The 12,555-nt window shown below is 42.7% G+C and overlaps 1 non-coding gene across 1 annotated transcript; it reads right to left on the bottom strand.

The window, feature by feature from the left end:
- Nucleotides 1-12,050: 12,050 nt before the first annotated feature.
- Nucleotides 12,051-12,157, bottom strand: LOC136519228 (small nucleolar RNA R71). The gene has a single exon (XR_010774785.1). It is a non-coding gene; the product is annotated as a small nucleolar RNA R71 (small nucleolar RNA).
- Between the last annotated feature and the right edge of the window lie 398 nt (nucleotides 12,158-12,555).

Raw genomic sequence — 12,555 nt, 5'->3', positions numbered from 1 at the left:
CTTGTGAAGAACATAAAGACTTACTTGATGCTTATAAATCTTCACATGATGAGCTTAAATTGAATCATGAGACACTACTTGCATCTCATGATGAATTATTAGAACAACATGCTTCTCTCATTAAAATGTTTACCAAGAAACTTAAAAATAATGAGAGTTCATCACATGGGTCAATTGATCAATCACATATTATTGCTAACCCTTGTGATGTAGGCAAGAAGCATGTATCCACCTCTTGTGATGATTTATTAGATATGCCATGCTCTTCACATATAGATGCTTGTTCTACTTCTATGTCTTGTGAGACTAACCTTTTGAAGGAGAACAATGAGCTTAATGAACAAGTGAAGAAATTGAGCAACAAGTTAGAGAGGTGCTACAACTCTCAAGTCACCTTTGAGCATATGTTGAAGACTCAAAGAAACTTTGGTGACAAGAGTGGCGTTGGCTTCAAGACTAGCAAAGTCAATCATCAAGAAAGCCGCAATGACATCAAGTGGCATTAGCTTCAACAAGAGCAAGATCAAGGGCAAAAGATGGGGCAAGAGAAGATATGAAAGAGAAATGAAGAAGCAAGAACAAGAGAAGCTCTCTCATTTCATGTGCTTCAAGTGCCATGAAGTGGGACATCTTGCAAATGGTTGCCCTTAATGAAGAAAAGCTCAAGTTGAAGAAAGAAGAAGAGAGGCTAAGGCATATGAAGTGCTTCAAGTGCCGCACTTGGGGTCACCTTACCTCAATGTGCCCAACCAAGCAATTGGTGAAGCAACTAAAAGAGCCTCAACCAAAGCCACAAGTTGAGTAAGAGAAGACACCCCAAGAGCAAATCAAGATCAATCATGAAGATGGTGGTGACTTGATGATGAAGAAGAAGAAAACAAGAAGGGGTGGAAAGGCAAGGCATCCAATGCAAACTCAAGATGCCAAAATGATGAGCAAGAATGAAGATGAGAAGAAAGACTATGCTCACATCAAGTGCTTCAAGTGTGGAAGTATGGGACACTTTGCCTCTAAGTGTCCTACCAAGCTTGAGAAGAAGGCTCAATCAATCCATGAGAGGCAAGGCAATGAGAAGCACCACATGAGCAAAGAAGAGAAGGCTCAAGCAAAGAGAAAGTGCTACTCATGCCGGAAAGGGGACACATGGCACATTCATGTCCCCTAGGTGACATTTCTAAGCCTATTTCAATTGTTGATAATAATGTGCTTAGAAAGGATGGTAATGGTACCTCTATGGTTGCTATTGCAAAACATCCCGCTACTCATACTAAGGCGTTGCCTAAGTATGTTGCACCTAACTTGAGAGGACCCAAAATTGTTTGGGTACCATCAAAAAGTGGATGATTGTTTGTAGGTACCATCGGCATTGGAGGCTTGGTTCAAATGATATTCATCTTGTTGATTATGTAGTTGAGCCAAGTATTGCTAAGTGATGATCATTGTCCCAATGCCATGACAAATTGAGTGAAGTCCAAATGTGCTACAACATACAAGTGTCAAATTCAAGTTGTTGGTAATTTATTGGATATATTTGATGGTTTACAAATAATTGAGTTGAAGCTTGCAAGTTGGATGATCATGAGCTAACCAAGGTATATCTTTTGTTGATCATTTCATTTGGGTGCATATGAGTTGATTGAATTGGATAAATATGCAATGTTGCTTGCTATGAGATGATTGAATGGATAATTGATTAGTAGTCAAGTTTGAATTGATTTGTGTTGGATTAATTCATGAGATGACTTTTAGTAAGTGATTTGAATGGATATATGTCTTATAGAAGTATTCAAACAAGTTAGTTTCAAGTTTGATTCATACATGATGAAGTATAGCTCAATTGTTGAAATCTGTCCTATAATTGAGAATCTGAGCTAGCTGTGATCTTAGCCATGTTTGAGTAATCAACACTTATTGGATTGGCATAAAAATTGGTGTACATGCTCTAGACTTATGGTATAAGATGCTGTACAATTTTCATAAGAATTGGATAAGAAATGCTTCGGTTTTGGAGTGGATCTTGTCAGCTATAGTGCAGCTAGTTTTCAGCATGTAGCAGTGGTGGAAGAATTAAAATCTGGTAGCAATCTAGAAGTCAAATGAATCTCAAATTTTTACAGCTACTAGATAACTTAGTAATGCACACCTCCACCAAATTTAGTGGTATTTGGATTAGTACTTTGGGAGATATGCTTATTTCTTTGAAGGGTACAAAATCTGTCAGAAAAGTGACAAATATTGGATTGATCTAGAGTCACTTTGATTGAAAGGTCCTCAAGTTGGAAACATGTTTACAAGTGTTTGAGGTACCTAAGTTTGATTTTGAGATGATCTAGAAGCATGACAAGCAAAGAGTACAAGGCTATTTGATTGTGGAGTGTACTTTGCACACATTCGGTACTCATATTGAAAGATCAAGATCAAACTCAAGATGAAGTTGAAGTTTAAGTTCTAGTGACTATTGGAAATCATTTGGTAGAAAGAAAAGGACTTAAACAAGAAGAAAGAAAAGGACTTAAAGAAGGAATCAAGGTTACTCACCAAGTTAAGTCCATTACTTGGATCAATCAATCAAGTCATTTCAAGTGAGTATCAAGAATGGTTCTTGGAGAGAGGTCACTTCTCCCTAGTGTAGGGGCTTGCCGCCTATGTGTAGGTGAACCAAGTGTGGTACTTGGAAGGCTAACATGGAAGTGGTGATCCGAGGAACATTTGAGATGCTTAGTTGAAGCAATCAAAAGGGTTGATCAAGAAAAGCAAGCAACACCCAAAAGAGACCTAGTCATGATATTTCAAGTGGTATTCTCAAATTGATGCTCTCATGCAAGCAAAGATCAAAAGATAAAGCAAGCCAACCACAACAAGAAAGTGCACTTGATCATAAGTAGTATTCATTTCATATGGGTGAAGAATGAAATTCAACATGGTATCTATTGGTCTTCACCAAGCTTATAATTGGACTTCATATTGCTATTGGAGTAATGAATTGGAATCTATGTGACTATCCTCTACTCCAACATAGCAAAGGTATCATTGTAATGTGCATGATCATTTCATCCCTTACTAGTATGCAGTTAGTGCATATAGTACATGCTTTATAGGATCATGCATAACAAATGAAATGCTTAAATTCATAGCCTACCACTATTGTTTGAATGATTACTTGATCTAGTGGTTAGTACATGAATTTGTTCATGAGCTAGTGAACCCAAGTACTTGACTCAATTTGGATTGCTAACAAGTGACAAGTACAACATTGGCAAGATAACCCTTGCAAGAGGTGTGAAGAAGCTTGTCATTGGTTCAAACCAGACTTGGAAGCTTAGGCAAATCAATTTAGTTCAAGTCAATCATAGAAGCTCATGATAGTGATTAGAGTACAAGCACAAGACAACAATGCAAATGGATATCTAGTTTGTTTGTTTCAAATGGTATCTAGACTCAAGTATTTTATCAAGAATCTACAAATGATGTCTAGATCAACTCACAAGTGATATCCTATAAGTGGTACTCATGAAGATAGCAAATGTTCAAGAAATAATTCTTATTGATAAAATCCAAAAAGTGGTTCCATATTAGAAGATTCTTTCAAAGTGGCATTCACTTCATACAAGTGGTATCATATCTACACATGATATCAATCATACAAGAAAATGGTTCCACAAGTGATCCTCAACTTTAAGTGATCATCAAATGAAGAATGCATCCCTCACCTACAAGAGCTCAAGTGTATCAAATGGATGACCCATGCTATCACATAGGGGGAGGTGTCACACAAATTGGTATCAAGATCAAAGATCCTATGTGTGGTATCTCAAGAAGCCTTACACAAGATACAAGTGGTATGAGTTACAAGTGGTATCTACAAGTGGTGTCATTCCAACAATCAAGTGATGTCCATAAAAAATACAAGATTCAAGCCTCAACCATCTACCCCAAACGTATACCTTTGCATCAATGAGAAGCTCACCTTTTATGGAAATTGATGACAAAGGGGGAGAGATTGTACAAAGATATGAAAGCTTTGAGATTGAGATTATACAAGGGGGAGAGATAAGATAGAAAAGCTCAAAGAAGTAGAGGTTGGACATGGATATGGACAAAGAGGGAGCAACATTGAAGAAAAGAGATGGATCAAAATTTCTTGGACAAGAGAAGCACACAAGTAGGGGGAGCAAGCTCATGAACTTTGATTGATTGCATTTGATATGTGCATATTCATGTGCTTGCTTGCATTGCATAAGCTTTCAAATTCAATATGCATGCTTGTGTGGTGTATGCTAGTTGTAGAACTTGAATGATGATTTGATAACTAGCATGCATAGGATGATAGCTAGACACTTGGTATGCTTTTCAAGTAATGCTAGTACCTTGCTTTTAATGTTGATCTCACAAGGTATCTAGTGCTTTTATTTCCAAGTGATATCTAGCTAACCATGGTGCTAAGGATGAACTTAAAGGTGCAACTCCGATTGGTACACGCTTCAAAGGTTTATTCTATACACCTTAGCATCATTTTGTAGTAATTACTCTCCCACAATTTTAATCTATGCATATGTGCGACCTTCAAATCAAACACTCTAGCACATATGTAGGGGGAGCTAATACTACCATCTCGGGTTTGTGGTACTTGTCCAAAATCATTTTCACATGGTAAAATCGCTTGGGCAAGCAACATGAATCCAAAAGAGCTTAATTTCCATATCTTTGTAGAGTTGTCATCAATTACCAAAAAGGGGGAGATTGAAAGGTCCTTGTGTGGTTTTGGTAATTGAGTGACAACCTAGGTGGACTAATTGTGTTTATGTGAGATACACAGGTGATTAGTCCACAGGTACATATGTGTGAGCAACATATGCCATGAAGGTGAAAAAGGGCTTGGAGATGTTGCAAAGCTCACACATGTGATGATGAAGGAGCTTATTGCACATGAGACATGACATTGAGTCATGTGATCAAGGTGGAGAAGATCAAGACAAGACTTGGCTTGATGGACCGGTTGCAAGCGTGAAGGGCAAGTCAAAGGCTTTGGAGCGATGGACCGTGTGGCGGTGAAGCTTGAGCAAGACTTGGCGCCGATGGACGATGGCAACGGTGAAGAGCAAGTGAAGTCAAGATCGATGAACCAATATGATCATGTGATGATATGAAGTGGATCATATCATTGTTGATCATGTTGGTGCATGTGTTGCATCGACATTAGAGGAGATGGAATGGAATGCGTACAAGGCAAAGGTATAACCTAGGACATTTCATTTCACCGGTCATAGGTGTGTAGAGAAGTTTGTGACCTGGTTTAGGATAGATGGCCATACTATCAAGAGGGGCAAACTTGTTTGCATATCGGTCATCTAGTGCCACTCGAGTGATCTAACTTTGCATCGTCGCTAGGATTGAGTGGCATGGCAAGTTGAGTGGCTAATCCTTTGGAAAATGATTGTGAAAATGCTAACACACATACACATGGTGGTGTACACTTGGTGGTGTTGGCACATTTACAAAGGAGATGAAGTTGGAGTTGATGTGGATCAACTCAGGCGATGGAGCGGAGGTGAGAAGGGTTCAGGAACTCCACCGCGGGAGTGTCCGCCCATAGAGTGTGGACTAGTCCGACAGTGTCACCAGGTGCCCTATACAGAAAAGATAGGGTCCTCACAGAGTGGACCTGGACACTGGTCAAGTGGTGACCGGACACTGGGGTCCTACGTCCGGTCAATGGTGACAGACAGCGTGCAGGCGTCGGTCATCGACCGGATGCTAGCGCTAGAAGTGATCGGAGGCTGGCCGTATGCGTCCAGTCAGGGTGACGTATGGTGACGCAGGCAGAGTAGAGAAGCTGGAAGTGACCAGACGCTGGTGATGCTTCTGATCGTGACCGACCGGACGCGTCTGGTCATGTCTGGTACCTTACTAGAAATGACCTGACGCTGGGGTTGCTGCGTCCGGTCAGTTCAAGCTGGAGTGTCCGGTTGACAGATGACCGTTGAGATCGAATGAACAACATTTGAAGAAGGGGACACGTGGCGTGCATCGCACGACCGAACACTGAGGTCCAGCGTCCGGTCGATCGGATCGGAGCGTCCGGTTGTCCTGACTTTTGCCCAGTGAAGGGGTAACGGCTCTATTTGTTCGTGGGGTTATAAATAGAAGCCATGGTCGGCCTTGGGCTAGGTGCTGAGCACACTAGAGCCTTGGTGGCTTGTGTAGTAGTGCTTGGGAGCCCTCCATCTCACATATGCTTGATAGTGATCATTCGATTGTGTGAGAGAGCGATTCTAGTGCGATTGCATCATGAGGTTGCATCGAGTGGCACTAGGTGATCGAGTTGCAAGCTAGTGGTGCTTGTTACTCTTGGAGGTTGCCACCTCCTAGATGGCTTGGTGGTGGTCTCCAGTTGAAGCCCGCAAGAAGCTTGTGCGGTGCTCCGGAGAAGAGCTTTGTGAGGGGCATTGTGCTCGCCCCACGGGAGCCTGCGAAGAGCAACTCTAGTTGAGCATGTCATTGAGCTACCCTCACTTTCGGGGTAGGTTCTTGCGGTGCCCGACGTGCAGGCTTGGCAGGTGATGCCAATTAGCCGCCGAACCACCAAGTGAGCGGTCGACACAACGGGGACTAGCGTGTTGGCAAACACGTGAACCTCGGGAGAAAAATCACCGTGTCAACCTTGTTCTTCCCATTGGTTTGCATCCTCATTACACAAGCTTGTAATTACTTTTGCATATATTGTGCTTGTGTAGTTGCTCTTGTAATTAGTTAGCTTGTGTAGCTTACTAGTTACCTTCTTGCTTGTGTAGCATAGAAGTAGCTCCCTTGCGTGGCTAATTTGGTTTGTGTAACCTTGTTAGTCACATTACTTAGTTTGTGTATCTAAGTAATTGCTGCTCTCTAATTTGGCATTGGTTCCCTTGTTATTGAGCATTGCTAGTGAGCTTAGGTGGCTTTGTGCTTTTGCTTACTAGCTTGTGTAGGAGCTCCTCTTGTTGCTTGAAGTACTAGCAGGCATAGGTTTCTGTGACCTTGCTTCTAGAATTGGTTAGGTGAGCTCTAGCTAGCCCGGCACCTTTGTTGCTTAATTAGTATCTTTGGAAGGTGCTAGAGAACATAAATAGAGGGGTGTAGTCTTGGCTGGACCGATAGTTTTAATTCCAGCACTTGTTTCGGTTAGCCAATGCAATTATTTTTAGAAAGGACTATTCACCCCCCCTCTAGTCTGCCATCTCGACCTTACAAGCGCCCTCCCTCCACCCCTAGTCCCCCATGCCCATGCCCACGTTAAGGGTTCGATTCCTTGGGTGCCTTTTTCCAAAAAAATAAACATCAATGCACTGCCTTCCCCTCCGCTCGCAGCCTCTCACAAGCTAAGACTAGGCCGATGGTGGCGCCTTCCGCTCCATCCATAGTATCCCTCTTTGGCTGGCACCACCATCTTCCACTCTAGTCGGCCCCGTGCCCCTCTCTTTGTCCTCATCGAGCGCCCTCGTCTCCTTCTCCTAGTCCGGTGGATGGCTAGGGTTTTGGCCGGCGACTGTGCCCGACGTAGGCTCCCCCACTAGCCGCGCCTCCCTCTCCCTCTCCTACAGTCTCTCCTCGCATGAATGGTGGCCGCAGTGGCAGCGACCCCAGGGCTTTGCCCCCAACTGCCCTAGGCCTTGGCCATACGTAGGAAATCTTGCAGGCCCTCGATGAACTATTGGGAGCGGCAGTCAATGTACATCCATTGCTAGTTCATCTGCATTACATGAGCATATAAAAAACTTCAACATGACAATATCCATAGATTACAAAACATGCATGATTAGTTAATTCAAAGTCCAAAAGATCAGTTACTCAACATATGGAATCAATATCCTACCACAGCTATTTTACTTGAACATTAATTTATTAAAGCCTTGATACATTATAGATAATCCCAAATAGCACTAAACAAACTAAACCTACATTGCACTTCAACAGAATAAGGATTTCACAACCAATTACTAGCTAAAATAGACAAATTCTTCATCAATTCTTCATCGATGGGTTTGCTCTGCTGGTTCACTGCCTCTTCATGCACATGTGCACTCTCATCAGCCGCCTCAGCTGATTTTTGCACGTCCTTAATATAGTGTTCCTCCTAGTACCAACCTTTACATCCAGTACCATCCCACTGAAACAAGAACACCAAATCAAGAACTTTAATCAAAATCATCATAAAAATGGCTACAAACCATTAAAAAACATGGTAAAAAGAACTCACATTGCGATCCGGACACTCTTAGAAGATGTGACCATGGTCAGGGACATTGCTTCTTTACTCTATACTCCAGCATAGTCTTCTGCTTACACTCGCCGCACACAATGAGAGGGAGGTCCGGCCTCAATCGCTCAGGAACCCCATGCGAGGCCGAGGACCTAGATGCAGTCACCATCTACTGTCTATACACATTTTGATCAACTACTATAAATTTTTCTATTTCTAAACCATGAAATTATCTATATAATAGCAATGAAAGGTGGATACTCATTTTGATAAACTACTATAAACTTTCTTCTTCACCATATGCGAACTATCAAGTGAGTTTGAGTTCAAATGGCATCTCAATCAAAAGAAATCCACCATTATTCCTAATCTAAAAATTCTCAAATTTCTCTATTTCTAAACTATGAAATGAGCTCTATATATTAGCAATGAAAGGTGGATACTAGTTTTGATGAACTACTATAAGCTTCCTTCATCTACATATGCAAACTACCAAGTTAGTTTGAGTTCAAATGGTGTATAAATAAAAAAATCCACTATCATTTTCAATCTAAAAAACCACTGATTTCTCTATTTCTAAACCATAATGAGCCATACTAGCAATGAAACATGAGAGGATAAAGGTGCTAACCTTTAAAACCCAAGACTAGATGGAGGAATGAAGCCTTCATAAATCCCTGCAAGCATGAACTCCTTCCACGAGCAAGAATAGCGAGGAAGCAGAGAGCTTGAAATGGCTTAGGCTTAGGAAGGAGAAAAGGTATATAGCGTAGGACCTGTAGTACCGGTTGGTGACTCAAACCGAGACTACAAGTCACTATTTAATCTCAATTGGAGCTACCGACCTGGGATCAAAGCTTTAGACAAGAGGATGACCTTTAGTTCCCGGTAGGAGCCACCACCAGGGGACTAAAGGTCCCCTCCTGTAAACCTACGCAAGCCTATGGCGCTCACTACTACACAAAATCTTTTGCTGCAGCGTTTTCCAAAATGGCCTCGAAGGCTGGGCGGCTCGGTTGCCCGCCTCAGTTATTCGAAGGCAGGGCAGCCGGGCCAACAACCGCCTCCGTTAATACATTAACTGAGGCAGGCATTGTAAAATAACCAGCTCGGTTACTTAGTATTAACTGAGACGAGCATTGTAACATAACCGCCTCAGTAAATCATTAATAGAGACGGGCATTGTAACATAACCGCCTCAGTAAATCATTAACTGAGGCGGTCATTGTAACGCAACCACCTTGGTAAATTAGGCCTAGCTCAGGCCCAAACTAAATCCATTATTCCGGGCTCATATATAATCAAGGACTTAGGGTTTCTTCTCAGTCATTCCTCTCCACACAGCTGACTCTACACAACCACCCCTTCCTCACTTTCTCCCTCCCTCCGACCCTCCCAACGTCCTCTCCCTTCGACCAAGCGAGAGGTGTGGGCAACGGGGGCCATGCCTCCCTCCCTCCCTCTTGAGTGGCGCGGTCCGCTCCTCCCTCCCTCCCGAGCAGCGCAGCCTCTATTGGTGGTCTTTACCGATCAAATTGGACCGTCAATTAAGACATAAAAAGGGAGAAATTAGCAATCTTAAAACACATATGTATTTACTCTTAACCAAGCTCCACATGTATTTGGAGAACTTTATTTTGTAGGTCACAAACACAAATACATGGAGAAAATTACCGAAAGGCGCTTTCTGACTGTTGATTTGCGCAAAGGAATAACAAAGACGCCCATCAACTCGACTCAACTAGGGCAAAGCACAACTAAGGAGTGATCCAAGTCTAGCCCATAGCCTACCACGCAAAGGCAGGTGGTGAGGAGGCTTAGGCAGGGGGAGGGCGACCCCTAGGGGCGAGTGACTCCTAGGGGCGGGCGACCACCTACCGACTGCTCCTCAGCCACCCCTTGCTCTGGTAGTGGCATGTGGACATGCTGAGGCAAGTGGAAGCCAGGAACATGCCAAGAATAGCCACTAGCATAGCCTCTACTCCTTGTATAAATAGAGGGGTACCCTCCTCTACAACACACTCACATTGAGCATCACCTCACTCACTCTTGTAGCTTTTCCTTTTTAGTAGTAGCTTTAGAGCAAGGCAAAGCTACCTTGGAGAGCTTGGCTCCATGGAAGAAGAGACCTTTAGGTATGAATAGAAATATGAGTTCTTCCAAAGTTATGCTCTCATATTATAATTATAGTCATACTTATGAACTAGAATATAGTTATTGTGTTATGATCTTGATATATGAACTAGTCTATAGTTTATGTGTCATGAGAATAGCACACTTAACTTTATGCTTAACCACTCATATAACTTATATAATCAGAATTAGAGCTAAGTTGATGTGGCGGTTCATCATGCCGTTAGGTGTGCCTAAGTCCTTTACCTATCATCCGTAGGGTTGGGGACATAGGGGATTTGGGTAGTTTCTATATACACAAGTGTGATGCTTGGGTATGGAGAGACATGTGAATGCATTGTCCTTTTCCACGGTTGAGGGGTAGGTGGCAGGTGGTGACAGCCCTATCCATCCCTTGTAATCCCCCATGTTTGACTGGGGTGTAAGAGTCTAAATTGTCACATGAGGTTGCTGGCAGACTAGTACTCGGTGGCCTCCCGACCCGCTTCACACTTAGCCCTAAAACTAATTATGTAACTTGTATGATTATTAACTAATGTTTGTATGACTATACTAGACCAATGCCTGCTCGACTTATTTTATTCTTTTATTCTTTCTCTTTATTTTATCCTTTGAGGAATGCCAAGTGTGTGTCCACTATCTTGATATCACCATTTTTACCCCTGCTATAAACAATTGGTGTACTTGCAAGAATTATTACTCAAGTTTATATCCATACTAGACTCTTAATCAAATGCCTTCCTTTGGGAAAATATAAATAACGATACCTTGAATACTTCCAGGTGAAATGCTACAATGATAGCTCCTTACGCTTGCGGATAAATATCTAAAATTGTTAAGGAACTATCAAGGCTATTACTTAGTGGCATTGCTAATTATTAGTGATGACACTAAGAAATACAACCAAGCAACTTCTGGTGCAGTTGATGGGGATACAAACCTAGTAGCTATGCTAAGAAGTGTCAACAAGCATTTCTGGCATAGTTGCTGAGGATACAAACCTAGTAGCTACACTAAGAAGTGTCAACAAGCATTTCTGGCACCGTTACCGGGGAAGGAATAATTGATTAAAGAATCTAGTAGGACATGTTAATGATAATATGAATGCATGGTAGCCATTGTTTATGCAGGCTAACTTTGCTTGTTTTCTCCTGTTGTGGATCAAAACAGGATAGTGTACGGCCAGTTTTGACCTACCAAACAACTACACTCAAAATCTGGAGACACTCCTAAAGAAGAAATGGTCTCATGCCACTTCTTCTTCTGCTACTCCTCCGACAGTTGAACCAGTCACCCCTGCACCATCTGCTACTCCAAGCATGGCCAAGACCCTCCATGACTACTCCACCCCCACTGTTGCCAACGTGCCCGTTGGGCCTGCTGTTAACATTGGGGATGGGAACTTCGAGCTCTGTACCAGCCTCATCATGATGGTGCAGGCAAACCAATTCCATGGTTTTCCTAGCAAGGACTCAAATGCGCATCTCCAGCACTTCCTCGTGCTATGCGGCACTATTATCATCATGGACGCCGGACCTAAGAGCATCAGGCTTCGCTTGTTTCCCTTCTCCCTCTTGGGAAGGTGAAGCAGTGGTTCTACAAGGACAATGAAGCTGTCAAAACATGGGACAAATGTTCCACAATGTTCCTCGCTAAGTTCTTCCCCATGGGCAAAACCAATGCCCTAAGGGGACGAATTTCGAACTTCCAGCAAAGCTCCGTGGAAACCATTCCCAAGGCATGGGAGAGGCTGCAGGACTACAGTCACGCATGCCCACACCATGGGATTGAAAACAGGTTAGTGCTCCAAAAATTTTATGATGGATTAATACCCATGTCTAGGGGCCACCTCGACACTGCTGCTGGAGGCACTTTTCTTTCCCTTACCATTGATGGAGCCACGACGCTCATCAATAAAATGGTGTCGAATCGAAGCTCGGAGAGGAAAGGAAAACACAAAAAGGAATGCATATCGTAAAGGAGATGGATATGCTTTTCGCAAAAATAGATTTATTGATGAAAAGACTAGAGGAACAGGCCCAAGATAAAGACTCCATGATGGTCACTGTCCAGGCCATGGACTCACACATGACGTGTGAGGTCTATGGGAACATTGGCCATTCGGCAAATGATTGCCCTGAAACTCACGAAGAAGCTGCCTTTATCAACAATGGGTTTCACCAACC

Source organism: Miscanthus floridulus, chromosome 17 (genome assembly GCF_019320115.1).
Source record: "Miscanthus floridulus cultivar M001 chromosome 17, ASM1932011v1, whole genome shotgun sequence".
In the NCBI taxonomy this organism is placed as follows: Eukaryota; Viridiplantae; Streptophyta; class Magnoliopsida; order Poales; family Poaceae; genus Miscanthus; species Miscanthus floridulus.
This window is presented reverse-complemented; position numbering and strand designations above follow the sequence as displayed.